Raw genomic sequence first — 23,489 nt, forward strand, 5'->3', positions numbered from 1 at the left:
CATCTTAGTAAATCAACAGGTAAAAGATGTGCTTTGTGGCATAAAGATGAATTAGTATTTATATCTCTGTTCTGTAAATGTTAAGTCACTGTGGAAGTATTCAGATCAACAATGTATGCTTATAAACACTGTCTAAGAGGAATTTATTGCTTCACAAATACCACTGTTTGCTATGATCTCTGATAATTTTTCACATTTCCAGTTGTGTCAGTTTGGTACTGTGTCCTTAGGTCCAGATGACTGCTTGAATCATGTTCACGCTGGAACGAGGGGTATTTTGTTTAGTTTCACCGGGGGAGAGGCCAGCACTGTAGTTTAGAGAGGTCCTACCAGGGGAGACAGCTCAGTGAAATCAAGCTTCATGCTTAAGGTAAAATGAGTTACAATGACTTGAAGTTGACAACTTTTGAAGTCCTTTTAGTTTACACTCTGATGGAATTCCTGTGAAGAATTGCTTTGTATGTACACATCCAAAAAGCCAAAGTCACATTGCAAATGAATTAAGTTTAAATAACATGTGACATTCTGTGGTTTCTTTGTGTAATTTTGCATGAGAAATATTGTACCCATAAATCAGGGCTAGTCAGTTTTGGTCTTTTGCATATTTAACAAATTTCTATAAGTAATACATGATATTCAGCCTGGGTATAAAACTGTCTTCAGACAGCTGGGAATTCATAGCTAGAATAAGAATCTTATGCAAAAAAATGTTGTTTAAATCAGAAAAATGGTGATTTATAAATGGCTTTTTAACAGAGAGGTTATTACTGTTCTGTGGAGTTACAGCTGGTAACGCCAATGATAGATATGGCAGTGGGGAAGGAATATGATGATTGAAAAATGGGCTCTGTTTTCTTTTTCACACCCAAGTGGTGCTTACAGCAGCAGATTCTTTTTGTGCTATCATTTTCAGTCGGATTGAGCAAATGGTTACCTGCAAAACCTTCAAGTGGTACACACATAAATCTAGAAGAAGCCCTGACCATAATTTCAAGATCCAGATTGAATTTTCTGTACCTAACATCATTAGGAAGAAAGCTTTGTGCTAGGTAATTGATTTTTTTAATGTCTTGAGAATTAATTTTCACCAGGAAAAATTATGGTAGCCTTTTTACAAATGAAGTAAACAACTATATTACACTGTGGGAGGTGGACCCTGACATACCTATTCATCTTAAAAGGATTCATTCCTATCAAACCACTTCAATTCTAGCCTAACTTTTTGGATGACAAAGCATTGCTCAAAGGTTGTGAGGAACTTATTTTATGTTACTTGCCAATATTTTATTATTATTGATCTAAAATAGAAATAAAGGTCAGTGAATTTAGAACAAGGGTGAATTTGGCCTTTAAGCTGTGTCTATAACAATATGATTAGCAGCCTATTTTTCCCTTGCACCTTAAAACTCAGTATAGATTGATACATTGGCAGTTGTTTTTAATTTTCCTCATCCTATTCTTTTGACAATGAGAAAAGGGAACACATGGCTTATACTTACTCTAGTAAATTTAAAAGTGCCAGCAAATGCTCTCTGGCATTGATGAGCCTGGCATGGAGCATTCCACATCTACACAATTACACTATTTTCTGAACAATGACCACCTGCAAACTGCCTTTCTCTGTACTGTGCCAGCTCCCAGACTCTGCCCAAAAACTGCCACGAGAATTCAAGCTGGCCCAGGCTAAAATCACTGCAAAGACTATTCTTGCCATTTAACTGTATATGTGCATACTACTGAATGTCAATTTTTCCATGTTCAAAATTAGCCATGAGCTACTACCATGTATTTAGGATTTGCTTTGACACATTGGATGTGAGATCACAGATATGTTTGAAGCTTTTTTTTTTTGTTTGTTTGCTCTCTTGGTATTTGAAAATCTCCTAAAGATAGAAACATTAAGCCAGAGCACACAGATGTTTCTTGGCAACATGCTTGATGTACAAAAACAATTACAAAGAGGCATAGAGTCATAACTTCTGCCATATTCCTGTTCAGGTAAGAGAAAGTGCAGCAAATGAATGGATAGGTAATATTTTTCTAAGGTAAATAAGCTGTTCTGTTTCTGTTTAGGTTCTCAGGTATAGAGGCAGACAATTTTCTACTTGTCTTAGCAAAATGAATGCTGGTTTTTCCCAGATAAAGCAATTACTAGAGAATATACATCAATGCACAACACCAATTGGAGTTATCAAAATCCTCTTCTCTTAATTCAGAGAATTTGATAAATATTGACACGAGAAAATATTCTGTCTCTGTGGTATTTGGTTGCATTGAGATCCACTGTCACCCTTGGCACCAGTGAGGTGACTCCAACATGAAGACTTTCCAGTATCTAGGAATCCCTACTCACCAGGAGAGGTGATCCTGCCCAAAGCCTTTTCCAACCCTGGAAACTGCCCTCACTGGTATTATTGTTGTGCCATTTCAATGGTATAATAATTTACTTAGAAGTCAAATACATCTGTGGTTCAAGTCAGGATCCTTTAAAAAATGACTCATTGTGTTTAAAAAAATGTAGTGATGTGAACTTTAAAGAGTTTTCCATTAGCTTGTTGAGTATTATTTTAAGTAAATGTAGTTTAACATTTAGCCATTTGACATTGTTTTTGTCAATGTGATAATATTTCTAGCTTAAATCTGTGCTACCTAGGCTAGAGTTTTCTCTGAGTTTTAACACAAAAAATAAAGCAGGAGCAGACACAGATTGTGTGACTTCTGGAGAAGAGCCCCCAGCATTGGCATAGCTGTATGAATACTTGGGAGTTGCCATAAGTTCAGGTGGCTCCAGGGTACGATGAAGAACCTGTCCAGACACACATTTATTGCAGCTGGATGGTTTTGCTTATAGAGCTGGGATCCCAAAACATCCATCTGGAAAGCATACTGAAGGCTTAAGGAAGCATAAGCAGCGTTCCTGATGATTTTAGGAAAAACTGTCTAAGGAAATTTGGTAAGACTCCAACTCACGTTTGCATTTCTTTAACCCCTTTGGCTTAAAATCCTACCTGGTTGACTAAGCCAGAAGGAAAATTAGCTGGGGTATGTTCAGACATTTCCCAGCTATTTCATCTGGGTCACTCAACCCCATAGCAAGCCAATCAACTCATCATAAGATAAGAATAAAAGTGAGATAAATAACAAATGAAAAAAAAGGATTTTGGTCATAGCAAGTTCACTGTAAGCTTACCAAGCATGTGCAGAGAAACTGGATGGATCATAGCTATATTTGCTATATGCACTGTATGTGCAGTCAGAAGTGAGGTGATCAAACAGCACCCGGCATGGCAGAGAACTTTCAGCTTGATTACCTGGTGATTACAGGTGATTACCTGTGGTGCCCAGATGAGTAGGCCACTTTGGGCATTGTGTCTTTCCTGCTGATATGACATAGCCAGCTGCATGAGGATTTTAGTATGCTGGGACAGATTAGATCTGTCTCAATAGGGCTATGCAAAGGATGGACCCAATTGGAGGGACTGGAAGGTGCTCTGGGCTTCTTCTGTGCTTGTGTCCCTGCCTGACCTTTGCTGTGGCTGTTCCATTTAAACACAAAGGATATTTTGTCCTGGCATTCCTGCAAGCCTTATCTGGGAGTAAAGAATCAACCCACTACATCTTGTGCTCTATATTTTTATGAGTGATCATTCTGCAGCCCACACTATAATCACAGAGTTATACCCAGTAGGATTTATATAGATGTTTCTTTTAAAAATGTGACCTTCAAGTAGAGTAAAAACAAAAGACATGTGAGAAGATGCTAAACATATTGTTTTATTTTAGCTGTGCTGGCTGTAGAAGCAATGGAAATATTAAAAGTGTTTTTCTCTCCTGTTAAAAACATGCAGATTTGAATACCTTAAGAGCACAATCCTAATGGAAAAAGTGTTCTTTTCATGTAACCTATTCTTGGAGAAGAGTAATTTCAAACAAGCAGATTATCAGTTTTATTTTATTTTTGATAAAACTCCATGCATACAAGATAATTGAAGGTGTAATTTTTAGAGTTTTTATAGTTTTAGCACAATAAAATATGGTAAAAGGTAGAAAAATAATCTGATTATGTCATCCATTTAGCGGAATAATATTACTTTAAATACAGGTAATGAAAATCTTAGTTTCACTGAAATCAGTGGGAAAATTTCAATGGCTTTTAAACAGAGCTGTGGCTTAGCTCTTCTTCCTGCTCTGCTTGTTTTTCAAATTTCATTGCTCAAATTTACATTTGAGAGGGCTCTTAATATTTCCCAGTTGAGCATGTATGCATACAGATTTATACACATGTGTGTGTGTTTGTGCAGAAATAGGCTTGCAAAGAGTTATCTGTTTGCTTTTTTTGGACAGAGTCACTACAATGACAGTGTTTGCCAGGGTATTCCACAATTACCTCTGATTTCAGTGACTGGAGACAGATGAGCATTGTAACTCCTGTTAAACAAATACCGAGTTGACAGGACAGCTTCCAGGTTAGAAACCAAGCTATATTGCTAAATAATCTAAAAATCCATCTGTGACATCCAGGGAAAAGACTTGGGGTGAAAGGGTGAGGTTTTTGGTAGCATCACACTGGTTTGTCTCCACTCCCACCGAGCTGATGGGAGCACTGCCCACAGCTTCAGAAGAGCAGGGCTCAGCAGTACTGCTCACAGCAGTCACACCACACCATTTGCTCTTTCTACTTACTCCAAAAGGAAAAAATGGCTTGACCTATGCATAACTTTGTTGTGCTTAATTTGCCAGCTGGTGAGTGTCACATGTTTAATTTGGGCAATGTAAATAACAATCTCTTCAGTAGTTGAGATTTTCACTGACAACACAGTTGCTGAGCTTAGACAGCCGATTGCTGCTGCTGTAGAGCTAAGTCCTTAAATATTATCAAACTAATACCCTTGTATGGTCACACTGGATACAGATTAGTGAAAGCCATAATCCTATTTAATTTAACACAGTCCCAGGGATTTTCCTCTACAAAGAATTTGGTCACATGCATACTGCATAATTTGCATAGTTCTTAAATATATGGACCCTCTCTAGGAGCAGGGCTGTCTGCCAATTTAATGGCAGTTATTAAATCCTATTATACTTTGTACCACAGTCCAGATGCAGGTATATGCTAGAAAAAGCTCCTGGTTAGTTCGAATTTGTTGTGGCTCTGAGCTATGCCACAGCTGGTTCTCTCAGGTCATCTGTTTCAGCCTCTAAGGAGGGTGTTAAACCTCAGCAAAGGTAATATGACAAAGGACTGCAATTAATTTTAACCACAGTGCAGCCCAGCCAAGATCCAGCTGTCCAAGGACTCAGACATATAAAAACTGACTGTGCTTGTACTGTCACAGATTCTGGGTTTTGTGGTTGAGCAACTCTTATCTCAGTCATAGGAAAGGTCTGATTTTTATGTGCTGAGCACAGTTAAGTTCATTTGCCTTCAACAACATGTGATATCTTTGAGAGTAGAGCTGATTAGACTTGGAGAATTAGGACTACCCCTTTTTTTTCCAGATATTTTTTTAAATTTTTTTTATTTTCTTTTTTAGTTGTCTTCTTTTTTGTCCCCCCACGCAGAACTATTGTCTGAATAGAAAAAGGAGACACTGTCCCCTTGTCAAGGTCTCTTAGCTAATATCATTGCTTATCACGGGCCAGCTGCAGATTGCTAGGACCATGTGCTTGGCAGTCAGAGACACACTGCAGACCTCCCAGGGCACAGATGGTACAGCTCTGCTGGGTGACCCTGGGCTGGGCTATGGGAGTCTAGAGGAAAGGACATGGGCTGAAAGCAGTAAGTTATGTTGTCAGCTCTGTGTCTAAACAAGTATAGAATCCCAGCAGGCTGAAACCACAGGATGCTCTGCCACCTAGTCAGGAACTTCCTTTCCAAGCACAGCATCAGTCCAGCTAATCTTGCAGGGCTCTTAGTTCATTTTTTTTTCCCCTGTTATGCAGTGTTTGCAGCCTTTCATAGGCTTTAGGTATTTATTGCAGGGAAATGATGGTGAAATTTTGATCAACAGATTTCAGGGTAGTCAAGCAGCTCCAGACAGAGGGAGCAATCTTCCACCTTTATTTTCCTTGCAATTTCCAAGCATGTTGGGATAAATATGTGGCCTGGCTGATTTCCATGTGAGAGAGTGGCCCTGCTCTCTTTAAGAGGGCTTGGTATATAAAAGCAGCTCAGGCACAGAAACTTCTTCACCCTCTCTAGCACCATGCTGGAGGTAGAAGCTTTCCCCTCCAGGAAGCAGAGGGAGTGGTTTAAGCTGATTAGGTTTCCAGATTATTTTCAACAATTTAGTCACCAGCTGAATGGCTGTTGGCTTAAAGAACAGAGTAATTATTAATATTATTACTACTATTACCATTAGTAATAAAATAATGCTTCTTCCAAAAGTGCCTAAGGAGCAAGCTGAACTTAAACTTCATCTTGCTAGGTGCCCCACAGTTTTGGGCTGTCATTCAAGAACACAATAAATCCTACTTCAGGGTTCCCACTACTGGATCAAAAGCACCAGAGCCACAGGAGCCAAAATGCTGATGCTTTATGAAATAATGCTTTCCCCAGCCATCCAGTGTGGGACCAAACCAACCACAGCCTGTTTTCTCAGCACTGGCAGTGTCAGTATAAACCCCAGATCAGGTGCTCCCAAAGCTCAGTTGTGTGACCTCCTCTGGGTCAAAACCTCACTGATGACAGGTCTGCTGTTACCTTTCATGGCAGCAGGGTCTCATAAGACCCAGTGGTTTTCTCCTGAAGAGCTTGCCAGCTACACAGACAGGAGATGTGTCAGAGTAGAGGTTTGATAGCAAAGTCAAGGGAATGGAAAGATGGTGTTTGCAGGGACCGTGAAGGAATGAAAGATTGTGAGGAGAATACACCAATGGAAAGGTGAGGGGGAGGGAGGACACAGAAAAACAAGGAGAAATCAGGAAAGATAGATGGATGGAGAAGCTGTTAAAATACCTAGCTGAGAAAGAAGAGACAGAAGGAAGAGACAATACAAAGGGAACTGGAAAGCCGGGCCATAACTCTGGGAAGTTGCTGTGCTGTGCATTTCCCTAGCTGGGTTTCCCCCGATATCTTCCTGGGAGAAAAACCCAGAAGGCATTCCTCTTGCTCACAGGTAGCAGAAATACCTCACTGAGACTCAGAAACAAACCCTTGCCACATCCAGAGCTATAGTTCCTCCTTTTACCTACTCTTGTTGCTGGTGTTTGCTGTTCCTACATACACTTCTTTAGTCTGGCAGAGATCAATAAGGCATTAAGGACAGCAGCTGCCTCAAGAGTTTGCTCATCATAAAAGGATAAGCTACTCTGTCTTCTAAAACTGACACCTTATCAGAAAAGCAGAACCTGATGACTTTTAGCTGTTGTTACAAATATTTGCATGTGTAGTTGAGATTTGTCAGTTTTACTGCTCTCAGTCATGCATAGCAGAGTTTGCCTTATTTGCAGTATGTTTTCACATGTCATACATCTTTAATCAGACTGGAGCATGGACTGGTTTAATTTTTTTCCATTGATGATTCCTGCATGTAAACTAGAAGAATTGTTATTGCTTTAGCTTCTCTGGTGTCACATCCTGAAGAAATTATGGGAAGTAACAATTCATTTTACGCTTCCTAGCTCCTTCAATTTGATTATAAATTTGGAGTAGTGACATATGTTTTTGGCTGCTGCATCAAGATTCAATGTTAGACTTCTTTTTTTCATAATTTCATGTGAAAATTAGAAGACAGCAATGTGTATGCATCTGTATGATGAAACCTATTATCATAAGTAAAGTGATTCTAAAATGGTATGGTGTTTTCTGATATCAAGATTACTAGGCACCATCATACAGTTATCATCTGCAATACCCATCATTTTCTCTGTTCTAGATTTCCCCTCCCTTACCTTCTGTCCCCATCTTCTGTCCCTGACTGGGGACTGTGCAGCCCCACAGCTGTAGAAAACTAGAGCTTCTATGAATGTGAGGTGTGCAGGTTGGAAATCCAATGTTTGAACACCACAGTGCCACCTTGTTTTCTTTAAAGGTCCTGTGATACTACTGGGAATATCTGCGTTGGAAAATTTTAAAATGCTGTAGTCAGTATCTTCGAGAGGCCAGATTTTCCTGCATACTTTTTCTTACCCTGCTGACCTGCTGATTTTTGTGTAACTCTTAATGAGTTTAGGCCTGCTATCCCTGTTTCCAAGAAATAAACAAACAAACAAAAAGTAGTGGTGGCTGACCTGGCATCTTTTAGTCTCTTAAAATGTGTATAACCACAAAATGCTGAGGTAATACGCATTGCCCAAGGAGAACGTGGCTCCTGAATTGTCCTGGCAAGCAAGCTGAGGAATTGGCTTGTGAAGAGAGGGGAAGAAGAGAGAAAGGGGATCTGGCAAAAAAGCCACTGTATGCCTACCACAGTTGAAATATCTTTTATTTATTAAAAAGAAAGCAAAGGTAGCAATCTAATTTAGAAAAGCTTTTTGTAAGATTGTGTAATTGTAAAAATCTGAAGTAAGTAAAGCCAAAGAAAAATGCTTTAATAAGTAAATAATAAGTGATTTATTACACTTTTTAAAAAACATGCAGAATATTACACTGCAAATAGTATCTTCTAAATCTGTGAACTAGTAACAAGATCACTGGTCATAATCTTTGTTTCCTCTCTGCTTTTGAAATGCCTCAGTATATAATAATTTCTTTATCTTAAAAAAGGATCTGTTTTACTGGAAACAGTAATGAAGCATTAGTTGTTATTAATGTCAGCCAAATGTCCCACAATTTTATTGTTTCTTCACACAGAGGTAAACTGTGAAATTCTATTCCTTGAAATATATACAGATTATTTTGTATTATCTGAATTTATTTTACAATCCTACTTCTATTGGAAAAAAAACTATACTGCAAAAGTGTAAAAAAAAGGACATGGGCATGTTAAGAATAAACTCAGAAAAAACTACTGTGATCAGGTTATCTGTCATTATGAGATATGTATCTATATATACACATATGTATTCCTGTCCTCAAGATTTACATGGCTTTATGGAAATTCTTAACCCTTGCTCCTTCCAGTTTTTGAGGAACTTGTTTTATGTGGTGGCCCTATACCTTCCCTGAGCTCTGGTGTGAGTTTGCAGAGAGGTGGACCAGAATCTGCAATTCTGTGGGCCTCCTCCCTTCACCTCCCTCCTTCCCACTGGGACTTTCCATTTTTCTCCTAGAAAGCCTGTTTTATTAAATAAATCAAGCTTAGATTCACAAGCGTATCGAGCGTGCTGGCGGAGCCGGGAGGGCCAATAAAGGAGCCCGTGGGGGCAGCGCCGGAGCTCCCCGAGAGCAGCACAGGATCAGCTCCACATCCCACTCTGTGCACCACTGCTGCCGAGGGAGAGCCTGGGGGGAGGAAGGCAAAGGGCTCCCTTCAGCCTCTTCAGCTTGTGTTACAAAGCCTGAAAAAACATCTGGTCTTTACAGATTCGAAAGGAAAAACTTTTACATAAGAATACAAATTGGGAAACATATTTCTTCACAAGCTCTTGAAAATGAGTGTCACCCACCACATATATTATGTCCACCATATATATTATGTCCCTGAACTGAGCTAAATTGAAGCCAGACATATATTTCTTTGATGACTCCATCAAGGTATGTTTTAACTCCTCTCCCCAGTTCTTCAGTCTCTCAAAAGATACATGTGTAGATAAGGGAACAGCCTCAAACCCATGCACAGGAACAGCAGCCAAGCAAATGGCTTTCAAAAGAAAAATCCAGCTTTGTAGATCTCTCTTCCTGCAAACAATTTCCTTTTCCAGCTATAAATTTCAGTTCCTAAAAAAAACTTCCCCGGAAGAGTCAGAGGAGACAGGGAAATAAGAGTTTGAGTAATCCTATGTATTTTGAAATTGGAGAAACCTGACTCAAAATTTCCAGCCATCCCTCAGGTAAACAGATACAAAGGCCCTCTAATTTGCATGTTTGTGTGCCCTAGTTAGTAACTCAGACATTTTTGGCATCTGCACATACTTATCAAAAATAAGTTGTGTTCAACAGGCTTGCTCTGCAGGGAGTTTGAGTAGAGTACAATTGCTTGATAGCATGGTTAGTGTTAATGAGATTACTACAACTTGAAAACACATCTTATTTTCTATTACCTCTTACTGAGTGTCAAAAACAGCCTACAAGCTTATATATATTTAGCAGACACTGCCAGGTCTAAGAACCAAATCTTGTTGTGAACTATATTTTGAAATGCTGGACCTGGTGAAAATAAGCCAGACATCCTCATTTCATCCTTGCTTTCACTATTGCTTCCAAAGGCTTCATCATTTTTTTCAGAGAGAGATAAATGGCTATAATGGCCCCTTATAAAATCAGGAAGACAGGATGAATCAGGACAAAATGCACTTCCTCACCAATTCCCATCTCCATAGAAACTCCTCAACTCTGCTATGCCTTCTGCCTATACAGATTAGGCAACCCTGTTTTCCAATAACAGACAGTGAAGTCTGACGCCTGCCTTGTCTCACAGAGGGCTATCTTGAAGAGCAGAATCTAAGTTTAAAAAGAGAACTTTGCCAAGTATTTAGTGTTGCATTTCTCAGCTTTCAAATTCTTCCTGTTGCTTTTCATGTTCGTAAGAAAATTTCTCATGAGAAGCATCAGTATTTGCTGCCAGGGTACCCAGAAGTCCGATGACACTTTTCTCAAACTATTTTTGCTTCAAAGGATGTCGTGTCATTGAAAGACTAGCCCACACTACCCAGGATTACAATTCATACCACTTATGGGGAAGACAGGGAATCATCAGAATCAGACTGTGGGATGCTAATTTAAACATAAAGCTTTATTTTCAAATTCATTGAATAGTTTATGCATGAATGGATGTACTTTTCCAGCAGTTCAGATAAGCAGATAAAGAGAATGGTTTTTTAATGAAGTGAAATATATGAGAAAATGTATTCATTGATTATTAGGAAAGGAAGAAGTTATTAAACCTCAGTAGATAAACATCAGCTCACAAAGTTCCTTTGGTAATAAGAACAAATTGATAGATTTATAGACTTTAAATTTGGTGAGATCATTTGATTGTCTCATCAGACCTGTAAATCAAAGACACTAAATCTCACAGTGTTACCTCTGAGCTGAATAGAGCTAGACAAAACATGTTGGTAAAGCAGTACATGAAACAAAAGATGCAATTCAGCTTGACAGAAGCCTTATAGCTTTGGGTCAAATCTGCCTTCATTAAGTTTTAAAAATAGAGAAAACATCTAAAATTGAAGTGCTGCTTTCCACAGTTTTTCAGCTTTGACTAAGCATGCCTATTGTGTGTTGATTTACCTGTGAAAATGGCATTTCTCTTTTCCTTGTTCTAGACTTAGTCCATAACACACACACACATGCACACACAGGAAAATCATATCCCTCTGAAAAACATGAGGATTTCAAACAGCAAAAGTTTCAAAATTTCTGTTGTTTCAAAGGTTGATCACTCCTTTTGTGTGAAGAGCAGAAGTGCATAATTTCTTATATAAATATGACCAGCTTTAGCATTTAACCTTTATGATACCTTCTTGACTGCTGAAAGGCCCTCTATTTTCTTCTTATTACTCTACTGTAGTCAAGTGGCTTTCAGTTTTATTTTTAATGGACTAAATCTGTTGAAGTGTTTAAGTCTCTCCCAGTAGGGTATTTTCTATAGCTTTTGAGTAAGTCCGTTACTCCGCTTTAAAAGTTCAATTTTTTTCCAATATATCTTCCTTTCTAATGAATTCATCTTTGCTACGGAGAAAAATGAAGGTGTCACCCATTTTTCCTACATTTATACATCCATGGATTATATTAGCCCTTTTGTCACAGCCTCCTGGTGAATACTTATGTTTTATTGCTTACCTACTTTGACACTAAATTATTTCAGAAAGATTACTTTTCAAGATACTACTCTAACTTGACTTCAGAATGCCATTTTAACATATGCCCTAGCTTTATAGGTCTGCAGTAGCCAAAACTCACAGCAATATTGTCTTTTGAAAAGATTGTCTTATCCAACAGTTGACACCACTATGATGCACATGTGCTCTGTCTTCATTAATATATGCTAATGTTGGTGTTATGTGCAGATTTCATCTGAAATACTTTGTATTTGCAAGTTATTAATTGAAACAGTAATTGGATTTAGTTTTCATGCTAACATGACCAGAAACATGCCCATTCAGTGCATATTTTTTATTTAAAAGCTTTGGGAACAATAAAATTACATGTCTTGATTTCTTTACTCTTGTATATTTAATCCCAATACAACTAGTCCTGCATCTGCATCCTGCTCCCCAGCAGTCCTTGTGCCTCCATGAGATGTGGTCCCTAGCCCATGCTCTCTGATTCATTGCTCATGTTAATCTTCAGGTGCTTGTGTGATGCCAAACTCTTCATCACATCTACTTTTTCAACAAAAATTCTCTTCCTTTTTTTCTGTTAGTGGTTATCTTTTTTTCTCTTGATGGAAATGCCTTTCTTTGCCTATCATCTACATGGCTGGAAGTACCGTGTAGAAATAATATTGCTGGGATGAAAGATGAAAAGTTGTGCACTGATCTCACGCTTCACCTCTGAAGACTTTCCCCTCAGACCAGAGCCCCAGTGTTTGGGCAATTTATGCTGTATTGATTCCAAGGAGGAAAAATTACTGTCTGACAGCTACACCACATCTTTTATTAGCATCCAAAGTAGAGCTGGGATTTAGCTAATGAAGCTTAACTATCTCCTTTTGCAGCTGCTGGAAGAAATAGTCACTTTGGAGGTGCAATTAATATCAGGGTTATGTCCTCTTGTCACACTTAAACACCTGAAGCACATCGTCCTTGGAGAATCTGGGCCCTTGCCTGAGCACCACATGGGCAGAGTTGTAATTTCTCTGTCTCTGCTCTGTCATTGTTTAAGGATATTAAAAATATGGAAAGAGATAGGACTTTAAGGGATTTAGAAGAAATTAACTGTTATTTTTGCCTTTGTATAAAGGATTTTCTGCACTTTCAGTCCTACAGAAAAAGCTAATTATCTATGGTACCTATACCTGTATTAGTCAGAGATATCATGAAACTGACCCTATATTCAGTATGCCCAAACCAAAAGGCATTTTTGGTTGTTTCCAGCAGCAGCCATAGGACCCTGCTCCGTGCTTACACATCTGAATAGAGTTCCTTTCTGAGTGAGCATATAGCATAGGACAATGTGACAAAATTTCTTTCCATGTTGTTCATGAACAGTACATGATAGAAAGTATTACAAGACTAATTGGAATTATTACAATAGTCTGCTTGGCTCCCTTCTCCCTACTCTTGACTAATTAGCCTTTTAGCACTACAAAATGGCTCTGGCACAAGCTGTCAGAAAGCACTGCTCCAGTCACTACTACATGTGAAGCTGTCTGCACACATTAATAAGGAATTTACCACTGCTGTTAGAAATCCTTGTTCTCATTCTTTTCTTATTTTTCTTTTGCCTCTTTAGGGTGCTCTGGGTCACTAGATGTTATTTATATCTTCTCATTCTTTGCTCTTTCTGCATGCTTAGGGAGAATTCACATGAACACCAGCTTTGTTATTTCTCTTGCACAGCTATGGGTCAGCTGTGGCACTTCTTGCAACCAGGAAAAATATGGGGTACATCACTTCTATATTAAAATACTGAGCTAGATACAGAACTGTGAGCCTGCATTAGAAACTAGTATTTCCTCAATCAGTCTCATCATAAACTGCAGCTTGGTGTTTGTTTTTGCATTCCACTCTTTCTCTTCATTCCCTGATTTACTCCATCAAGGAATATCGAGTTCTACTGTTTTAGGAAGTACTCTTAGTAATCAGGGTCTCTTTATCCCTGCCAGGGTCCTGCATAAATGTAGTGCCAGATTATCTCCTGAATAGTTTTATATGAAGCAGAGGACAAACCAAACTGCAAAGTTGGAAGGAGCTGTTGCCACAGAGCTGGAACTTTCTCCTTTCTGAGGGCAGGGGGCAAAATGAGAGAATTGACAGGCCGAGAGAGATGGGGTTGTTCAGTCTGAAGAAAGACTGAAAGACATCAGACCCTAGAAAGCCAGAGAGACCCTAGAGCACCTTCCTGTACCTAAAGGGTTCCTACAAGTAGGCTAGAGATGGACTTTTCACAAGGGCCTTGTAGCAATAGTACAAGGGGGAATGGCTTTCAGCTGAAGAGGGCAGGTTTAGATTGGATATTAGGAAGAAAATCCTTCCTATGAGGGTGGTAAAGCATGGGAAGAGGTTGCCCAGGGAAGCCATGGATACCCTTTCCTTTCTCCTTTGGACTGTACTCAATTGGTTCTTCATCCTCCCTGTGTTTGTGCTGGGTGGTGCCCCAGCTCATAAGCAGCACCTTGCACTTGACCTTGTTGAACTCCATGAGGTTCTCACGGGACCATCTCTCAAGCCTGCCGTGGTCCCTCAAGGAAAAGGATTTTATTGTGCACTGCTGTACTGCTCTGTAAAATTTGCACTCTGCTGTCTTTTTTCCAGCAAGTGTTCCCTTTTCTCGACTTCACCAGTGAAAATTCAAACTGTCTCGCTTTCCAATTTACGATGCCTTCAAATGGTTTTTAGCCTCTAGAGAATACTCAAACAGCAACTGTATATTGGTCTTTCCTCAGGTGATGCCTATCACTGCCCCTTCCTTATAATGTTCCCTGTGCTCTCCAGGCCAGCTTTTTAATTTAATACCTAGAGCAGGCAGTTACCAGAAGAGTTCCTCTAGGGGAACCTAATCTGCAGTAGTTCAGATGCTCTGCTAAGAAAGCTTTTCTCAGGTATCCTTTCAAGGTACTTAGAAAGAAGAAAGATTTGTCTGGAAATTGCATTTTCCCTATTTTTCTTTTAGCTAATTTCAGCTTCTTCTTTGGAGAAAACTATCATTATGAACTCTCAGATACATAAATTACTATTATTTTTCCCAAAAAAGCCGTTTAGCACTGAGTCAGTTATGTCTCATTAAATATGTGTCTTGAAAACAGCTGCAATGCACAACCAGAACTTGTTCTGAATATTTTGCAAAAGAGTTTTGTTTCTTTCCAAGGGCAATTGAAATGGAAATCTTTCTATTGACTGGTCAGGCATTTATAAAATTTGTTAATGATTTTCTTAAGGGACACATTGGTGGTATTGATTTACAGATGAGGAAAGGAAAAGGTTCATTACTGTGTTTAAACACAAGTGCCAAAAAGATGACTGTTAAATGTACCAGGGGTTGGCTAAACACAGACTCTTCGTGACAGGGTTTCTTGTATGTTACTTCTCCCAGAAAGTCAAACTAAATGCTATATGCCCAATTTCCCATGTGTTTTCATTCACCATGACAACTAGCTAAATGTGACCTTGACTTTTAAATCCGTGTGTTGCCATCTGTAGTAAAAGAGAGCTAAAAATGAAAAATTCCTTAGCATTTTTCTCCCAAAGGAAAGATAGAGGTATTATTTGATTTTTCTTCTTTACTTTCAGACAGTGTGATAGAAAAATTTTAAATATAAGACATAAAGAAAAGTGGTGTATCTGTGTTTAAGGCAGAAAAACTCAAATTCAATGTTAAGGCATGTTTTACTGGGGTAGTTATTAAGATTGGTCAAACACTTTCCATTGATTCTGTTTTCCATGGAAAATAGATTTTCAACAAATTATTTTGTGACCGAAATATTTGTCTTTAATAAAACTTTCTCCACTCCTTCTTTCTTAAGATTCTCAAGTGTTTGGTTAGAATCCATTTTCCAAATCAGGTTCATTGCAATTGCTGTCAAAGACTTTTTCATCCCATATGAACCAGGTTTACAGCTAGATGCCACCTGCTGTGGGAAGTCATAGGTACCCCCCACATCCAAATTGTCCTTGAAGAGAGGAAAAAGGATAGAAAACACCTTTGGGATTTGGACTGCAGGGAACCCCAAAAAAAGTTTTCTTCTAACTAGCATTTAATTGGAGAAAGCCAATGAAGAGGAATTTTAAGCACATTAAAGAAGGTTGGTAACCTGCCTTTTTTTTTTTCCAGAGAGCCTACCAGGTAAGTCTTTCTTCCAAAACTGGAAAGCTGAAATAAATTTTCTTCTCCTCCAGAGGGTTAAAACATGTATGACCCATATTCTCAAAGAATGTCTCAGCCATCAAACATGAGAGATGGGATGTTCTTCAGCTAAAAGTTCTCTAGCTCGCTACAGCAATGGTGTTCGCATATAGGGTATTCTGAGGTAAACACTCCTCAGTTGCCGCTATGGAAGGATCCCATCCTGTATAATAGAAAACAATGCACATTTCTGACACAAAGTGAAGTGACTCAGGCCAGCCTTGTGTCAAAAGAGGGCTCTGCTATTCCATCGTCCAAATCCGGCCAATTTTAAAACCTTTTTAAAATGTAGTTTGAAAATTCTCAGTTGAAACGTTTTAAGCTTTTGGTAACTCTGTTTCCAAAGAATATTTTTGCACTTGAGTTGGGTATGTAATTGAAATAGACAGTTTGGGACTGTTTAGGCTATCAAATCCATTTAACCATGTCCGTAAGGATTTCCTGCCAGGACCCAGCGACATGGAAAAAGAAGGTGTCATATTTTAATGAAAGGGGAAAAAAAGGCTTGTACAGCTGAGCAGCAATGGGAGTACTAGAAAGAGATAGCAATAGGAATTAAAGAGGGCAAGAAATTGGTTGGAAAATAATACTGCAAGAGGAATTGGGGTGGGCAGGAGATTTGGACCTAAGGTAACTGTGCCTGCATGGGATGCAGGATAGATAAGATGAAGGGATGTGTGCACACTTCATCGCATCATTCTCTGGGGAAGAGGAAAAGATCACAATGCTCCTGAGTCCCACTTGTCTGCAGGCAGGACACAGCCCTTGCACACCACATCAGAGCTGCCCATGCTGGATATGCTCTGGCTGGTGCAGATCCCATAGCAGCAAGCAATTTTCCACACCACAAGTGTTGGTACTTCCTGTGATGGCACTAAACCTTCCAGCTCTAGGGACATCCAGCACAGGTTTTGATAGGAAAACAGAAGGGGATTTATTCCCAAAGTATTTTCTATTTTAAATACCAGCTTAGAAGACTATAATGCTGTAAAGCTAAGCCAAGAATAAAGCCAGAAGGCAATTTGCCTGCCAAATTTCTTTTTCTCAAGTACCACTAACTGGCACTTCGAGTGCACATGTCCATCCTCCTCCGTTTCACTGGGCTCCTAGGGGGATCCAAGGGATGTCACACTGAGTGACACTGGCCTTCCACCCCACTGAGGTGTTCGGAATTTCTCTTTGGAGACAACGTACCTCTCTTCTTTCACAATGCAGGAGCTTGTAAGATAGTTGCTAAGTGTAAAGGCATCCAGATGGTCTTGATTCTACTGTTATCCCACAGGACATCATCCGCACTATACAGAGAACTTACACTTTTTCTGAGATATAATCAAAATTATTTAACAAAAACACTGCTGTTTCTGGGGTTTCTCAGTTTGCTAAGAGCAAGAGGGAATGGCAAGAAGGGGAAACAAACCTTGTTTTTAAATTTTGGGTTGCTCTAAGATTTGTGACCATTCAGTGAAGAAAATAATTTCAGATGGTCACTTATCTTTGGCATGCCTTTGTGGAGGGATGTGGGCAGATTTATAGAGAAAAAAATACTCCCTCTTGGAGATGCAGTAAACAAAGTAACTCAATCTTCAGATAGATAAAGCTCTTCTTAATATGAAGAACTCTCAAAAATATCAGGTCCTGCTTCTTTAAATTATATGGCCAAAATCCTTTTGGCTTTTTGACCTAAAGTTCCCCCCTAAAGAAAGGATGATAACACTTTCCTGTTGCAATGTGCTCCCGTCCTCAGAAACATGCTGTAAAAATAAATTCATTGTGTTCACAAACCCCTTAGATACAATATTGTGGGTAGAGCCATGAAAATGTTCATGGGGAATTTAATAACTCTGTCTTGAGAGCAGGATATGAATTGTGTATAGTAAATAAGGCCTCTGGGCACAAACATTGTGTAGCTGCTCATTGTTTGAACTCTGCCAATCCTGTGCATTGAATGAAAAGAGAGGAACGGAAAAAAGAGCTGATTTTACCTTTTCTATTTGCCTTAGAAAATTTTACTTTTGATACTTCTCAACTTCTGAAAGTTTTCCTTGCCAGTTCTTGCAAATTTTTAAGATCTATTTAACATGCAATTAAAAGATTTTTCTTCAAATCAGCAGGAGGTTTGCTTTACACGTAGCTCTCAAATTGCTCCTGGCTACATCCATGTTTTGATTCAGATCAGATTCTGGGCAGCTGAAAAGGGTCCATAAATATATTTGTTCTTCAGAGCAGGCCTTTTCACTGCTCCCTCATCTTGATGTCAAAGAATCTCAGCTGATTTCAGTAAGAAAACTTACTGCTAATAGTGCTAATAAGAAAACCTTATTGTATTTTTTGGCACTGAAAGTAGGCACCCTTCCTCACAGAACTGACTGCAAAATTCAACATAAATCAAATTTTTGAAGAACCTTGGTTTATTCCCAATAATATTTTATTTTCATTTTTAAAATTATTATATCCTGTCTGAAGTTTAACTGACAGGTTTTTGCTTGGCGTGTCCTCTTGTCTCTGAGTTATTGTTACTGTTGTCCTGAAAGCAGTGCTGTTCATGGCGCAAGTTCTCACATGGAACAGGGGACCTACTCTTCCTAATGGATATCAAGAAATGAAACATACACAGAATGAATCTTTCAAAAGCAGAACTATAACAAGGTGAAATTTTATTTCATGTCATTTCTTTCTATGTTCTATTTAGACAGAAATCTTTGCTGTCTCCATATATCTGTCAAACAGATGGTACTGATAAATGAGCTTGGCTATAGTTTGCTTTCACTGGTCTTGTTTGTTTTCCGTCTATTTTTTATGTAAGAGTTAAAGATGTACTTTTGTTTGGTCCCTGAAAAGGTCAGGAGAAGCACTCTACAGGAATAACTAGCTGATATGATGAGGCGAATTATCTGCCTACCACAAGACAGCCAGCATGACTGGGACTGAGCCCTGCCCAGGAAGAGTGCAGAACAACAAAAAAAGTCAGTCAGGTTTTACCTGTTCAATTTTGAAAAGATAGCCTCCTGTAGAAGTTCTTATTCAAGAACTTCTACAGGGTATTCAAGTCAATGATTGCAGTCTGGTTTTCTTGAAACAGCTGCATCATGTCATGCATCATCACACATGCACCTCTCTACTGAAAATGGAGGAATTTCTGTTAAACCTAAATGCCTGCTTATTATATACCAAGCCTACTAAAGCCAAAGAATATCTTCCTCCCAAAATCCCTTTTTCCCAGTTAGCCATTTCAGACATCTACAGAAATAACCATCTGTAGTACAGATGCTAGAAGTTAAAGATCAAGTGGTAGACTTAATGCTGAATTTCACTTTTATGTTTAGACTTGTATGACCAGGTCTCATTCTCTAGTGGATTTATATGATTCTATTTTCCTTTTAAAAATATATGAGAGAAATGCTCACAGGCCCTTAAATGCAGCAGTATGAATACACCACTATAATTAATGCCCTGGTCTACTCCCTCTTTTTCTTTTTTTTTATTTTCAGCTTACAAGTCCTGTGGAGTTTGCAGATTGATTCAATTGCAAAGTTAGATTCCCACTGTGATAGCCGTTTTCAAACCACTGGGCCATTCTGCCTGTCCTGCCAGCCAGGGAACAATGGGTGCTAATTAAAACCCTGCTTAAAAGGTTCCCCTTTACTTCAGCATTGAGGCTTTCAGGGGGCAGACGGGGGAAGGATGCCTTGTTCTGTTTATGCATATGCAAGCACTTAGTGAGCTGGGCGGCCGACTGTGGGTCGAGAAAACACTACAAAAGCCTGGTGCTTATAGGAAAGGGCTGGATTTCAACCTGATAAGGTTAGTTAACAGACTAGACTGAAGAGGGCCCAGCTGTATTTTCTTTCCAAAATTTGAGGCACATTTCAAAATAGGGATCGAGTTTTTTTATCATTTGCTTTTACTGAAATGCTTGGGTCTCTCTGTCTTCTTGTATGGGAGTAAGCATTTTTCTTAAAGTATAAGGATAGGAAGTAATAGTTTCTTTTATTTTTACTAATGAGATTAATATTTTAAACAACTGGCTTTCAAGTGAACTGCTTGTGCCAAAATGTATCTATGGAGTAAAATTGCTTTCTTACATCAAGATTTTGCTTCTTGAGCCAATTTTTTTAAGAGATCTCATTAGACACTTTTGTTGCTCAGTGGTATAACTGAGTTCTTAGAAGTATATAGACCTCTAGCATTTCCAAGGAGGAAAAATGAGAAATGAGCTGTAGCTTAGAGCTTCATTTGTAAATTAATATATAAAACTGCTCAGTTCCAAAATATGGCAGATAAAGAATCAGTTTCATTATGTCAAGCAATTCAATATGCTTTGGTTTTCAGCAAGAGCTGAAAAAGAAAACACACTGCAAATAAACTCATCAATAAGCCACACAGGTTTTTGTTTGATGTCATTTGTAACTGACAACTTGATCAATCTTGCATTGAATAGTCCCTTAGAAATACAAGAGAAATAGGAGCAGAATCTGTCTCATTTCTTTTGTTGCATAGCAGTTCACTTGGTGGCATTCACAAACCTGTCCTAGACTTCTTCAGCTGTATTTCTTGTATAAAACTATCTCATCCATTGAGGTAGTAGAAAATATTTAATGGGACAAATTGCATGTCATTGATAGTGAATGGTTGAAATAAACAATTCATAGATAACCTCATAGTTTGACAGGTATTATTCTAAATCTTTTTGCTTGTTTCAATCTCTATGAAGAATGAGTGCTTGTGCAGAAATCAGGAATGCCTTTCAAATTAGTCACCCACCAAAAAGACTATTAATTTTTTTTTACTGTCTGCAAACACTGAATAAGTTGTTAGCAGTATAGCTATTTTAATTAAAGGCCTGATAAGATATTTCTCATTTTTATCTTTACAGCCATATGCTGTAATAATTAATATTGCTTAATAGAGCTGCTTGCATGCTGAAGACTGCTTAAAAGACTAGAGATGTCTAGGATCAGGACATATGGCCTTTGTTGTGAGCCCCATGCACTGAGGAATAAAGACAGTGAAGCCCAACCTCCTACTCTCACTTTGTCACTCTGTGGCTGTTCACACTGTGATTCCTGCTGTGGGGAGAAGACAACTGCTTTTTTTCTCTTTTTTCCCCTTTTTTCTTCTCACTCTTTTTTTTTTTTTTTTTTTTTTTTTTAAAGTTGTTGTTGTTTCCCATAGAACTGGAGAGGGGAATGAGGCTGTTTAAGAGAAACCTGTCTCTGCCCTTGCATTTGCCTTTCCCATTTACTCTGCTGGGCAGGCAGAAAAGGGGACAGTACCTGTCTCAGTGTGCCACCCCAGCCACCCTTCTCATGAGCACAGCTAAATCCATATCAATGGAAAAGCAAGGTGCTTATGACAAAACTGCAGTCCCAAGCCTAGATGCACACATTGGTTCATGGATAGGCAGGAGATTTGCTAAGGCTCTACACAGATACTCAGCTCAGAAAGAGCTGCTATGCAGCCTCCAAGATCTGATCCTGCACCCCATGTACCACTCTGCCTCACCAGGATGAGGAGATGGGAACCACCGGAGGAGCCTCTCTCTCTAAGACCTACAGCCAGTGCTAAGGGCCAGGTCTGTAGGGGTACTTGAAGACCTCTTGAACAGGCACTTAAGAGGGTGAAGATAATTTTAGGAACACCTCAGCAAAGGATGTTACTTCCTTATTCACTGGAGCTTTTTCAGGGATTGCTCAACAGTAGGAACTGAAATAATCAAATCATAAAAGCTTTTGCCCAGACCCCCACTAACAAAGAGTGAACAGCATTTTCTCTGGTCATGGGATAAACGGTGTTGCTGTGGCTACAGGCAAGAATCCAAAAAAGATTAACAAAACCCTGTTAGTGGATAATCCCTGGAAAGGTACTCTAACAGCAGATTTCTCTGCTTTCTGCCAGCATCACCCAGTATTACCTAGCTTCCAGCTTTGATAGCTAAACCTCAAGAAGGTGTTGATTTCATCTAGACGGCTGGCCAGTGTCACACGAGCTTGCTGAATGGAGATGTAAAATCCAGGACTAGGTGCCTTTTGATCTCATCATCTCAGTAACTCATCTTCACATCTGCTCCTGCCTGTGCCGCCTCAGGAATGGTTGATGCCAGCTCAGGGCTTCATTTCTCATCAGATAAAGAGATCTGAATGGTCTAATTTGCCTCAGCCCATCTATGTCCATTTTCCTAAAGGATCATACCATCTGTTCCTCAGCTGGATGCTGAGGACAGCCAGGAGCAGTTAAGATTTTCTCAGAACACACTGCTGATTTCTCCTGGGAAACAAAGTCAGGGGTCCCTGGGAGACTTTGACAAACTAGGCCCTACTCTGGTAATGGAAAACTGGGCACTGCATCTTCTCTGTCCTGTGGCCTTCACAAGGATACTGTGTGAGATGGTAGCAAGAGAAGAATTTCCACCATTTTCACTCTTGGGCTGTTTCACCTGGTGGGCCCCAGTTGCCAGGGGCATGACTCTGTGTATTCTGAAGCTGATCTAACTCTAACAAACACTCCTTCCCTGCTCTCTGCCAGATATGAACAGGCCTGGTGTAAACCTGAGCAGTCAACTTCTGGAACAAACCTACAGCTAGAATAAGGTGGGGAGGGGGAAAATATTTCTGATTTTAGGGACACATTTAGTGCGCACATTAAGGCATTTAATGATTTGGGTGCAGATAATTAATCTGATGATCCAGGAACTCACTTCTCAGGACACCTGTAATATATAAATTTTTTGGTTAAGGAAAAGAAACCTTTAGCCTTGAGTAAATCTAGTCTGATCTAAAGGGGATGCTTGAACTTTTACTGCATGATTGGCAGAATACTTTATTAAAATGCTGTGCATGGGCTTTAATATATTGAATTCTCACCTTTTTATGGCATTCTCTAACAAATGTTATTGTGTCTCTATAAGTACATTTGTTTGAGTCAGTAGAGGCTGATTCAAGGCTGGTCACCAAATTCTTTTATTTTCAACAGCTAATTTACACAGCTGCTAAGCTTCAGTCTTGAATGAAATGCACTGGTGCCGTGATTAACATAATTCTGTGCCAGTCCATTTCTTCTTATCCCCCATCCATTATGACTGAACTTTAATGCCACCTGTGAGACTGGCAGGTGGGTCACATCCACTCTTGCACAGAACTTGTGCTGTGCAGAGCTGAGTTAGGAAGGATTCTGCACGATCTTTCATCCCAATTTCTTCTGGCTCTGTGTATCAGTGTGACTGCTAGGAAAGTGCAAGAAGGTATGGAGCCTGCAAGAAGGTGTAGGCAGCTCTGCAGGAATTCCTGCCCCAGTTCTGTCAACGCACATGCTTTACTGTGTGCTCACACATAAGCCTTACCCTAGACTAAAAAGCCTTACCCTGGAGCTAAAAACTTCTGATTTC

This window comes from Camarhynchus parvulus, chromosome 2, assembly GCF_901933205.1.
Source record: "Camarhynchus parvulus chromosome 2, STF_HiC, whole genome shotgun sequence".
Lineage (NCBI taxonomy): Eukaryota > Metazoa > Chordata > Aves > Passeriformes > Thraupidae > Camarhynchus > Camarhynchus parvulus.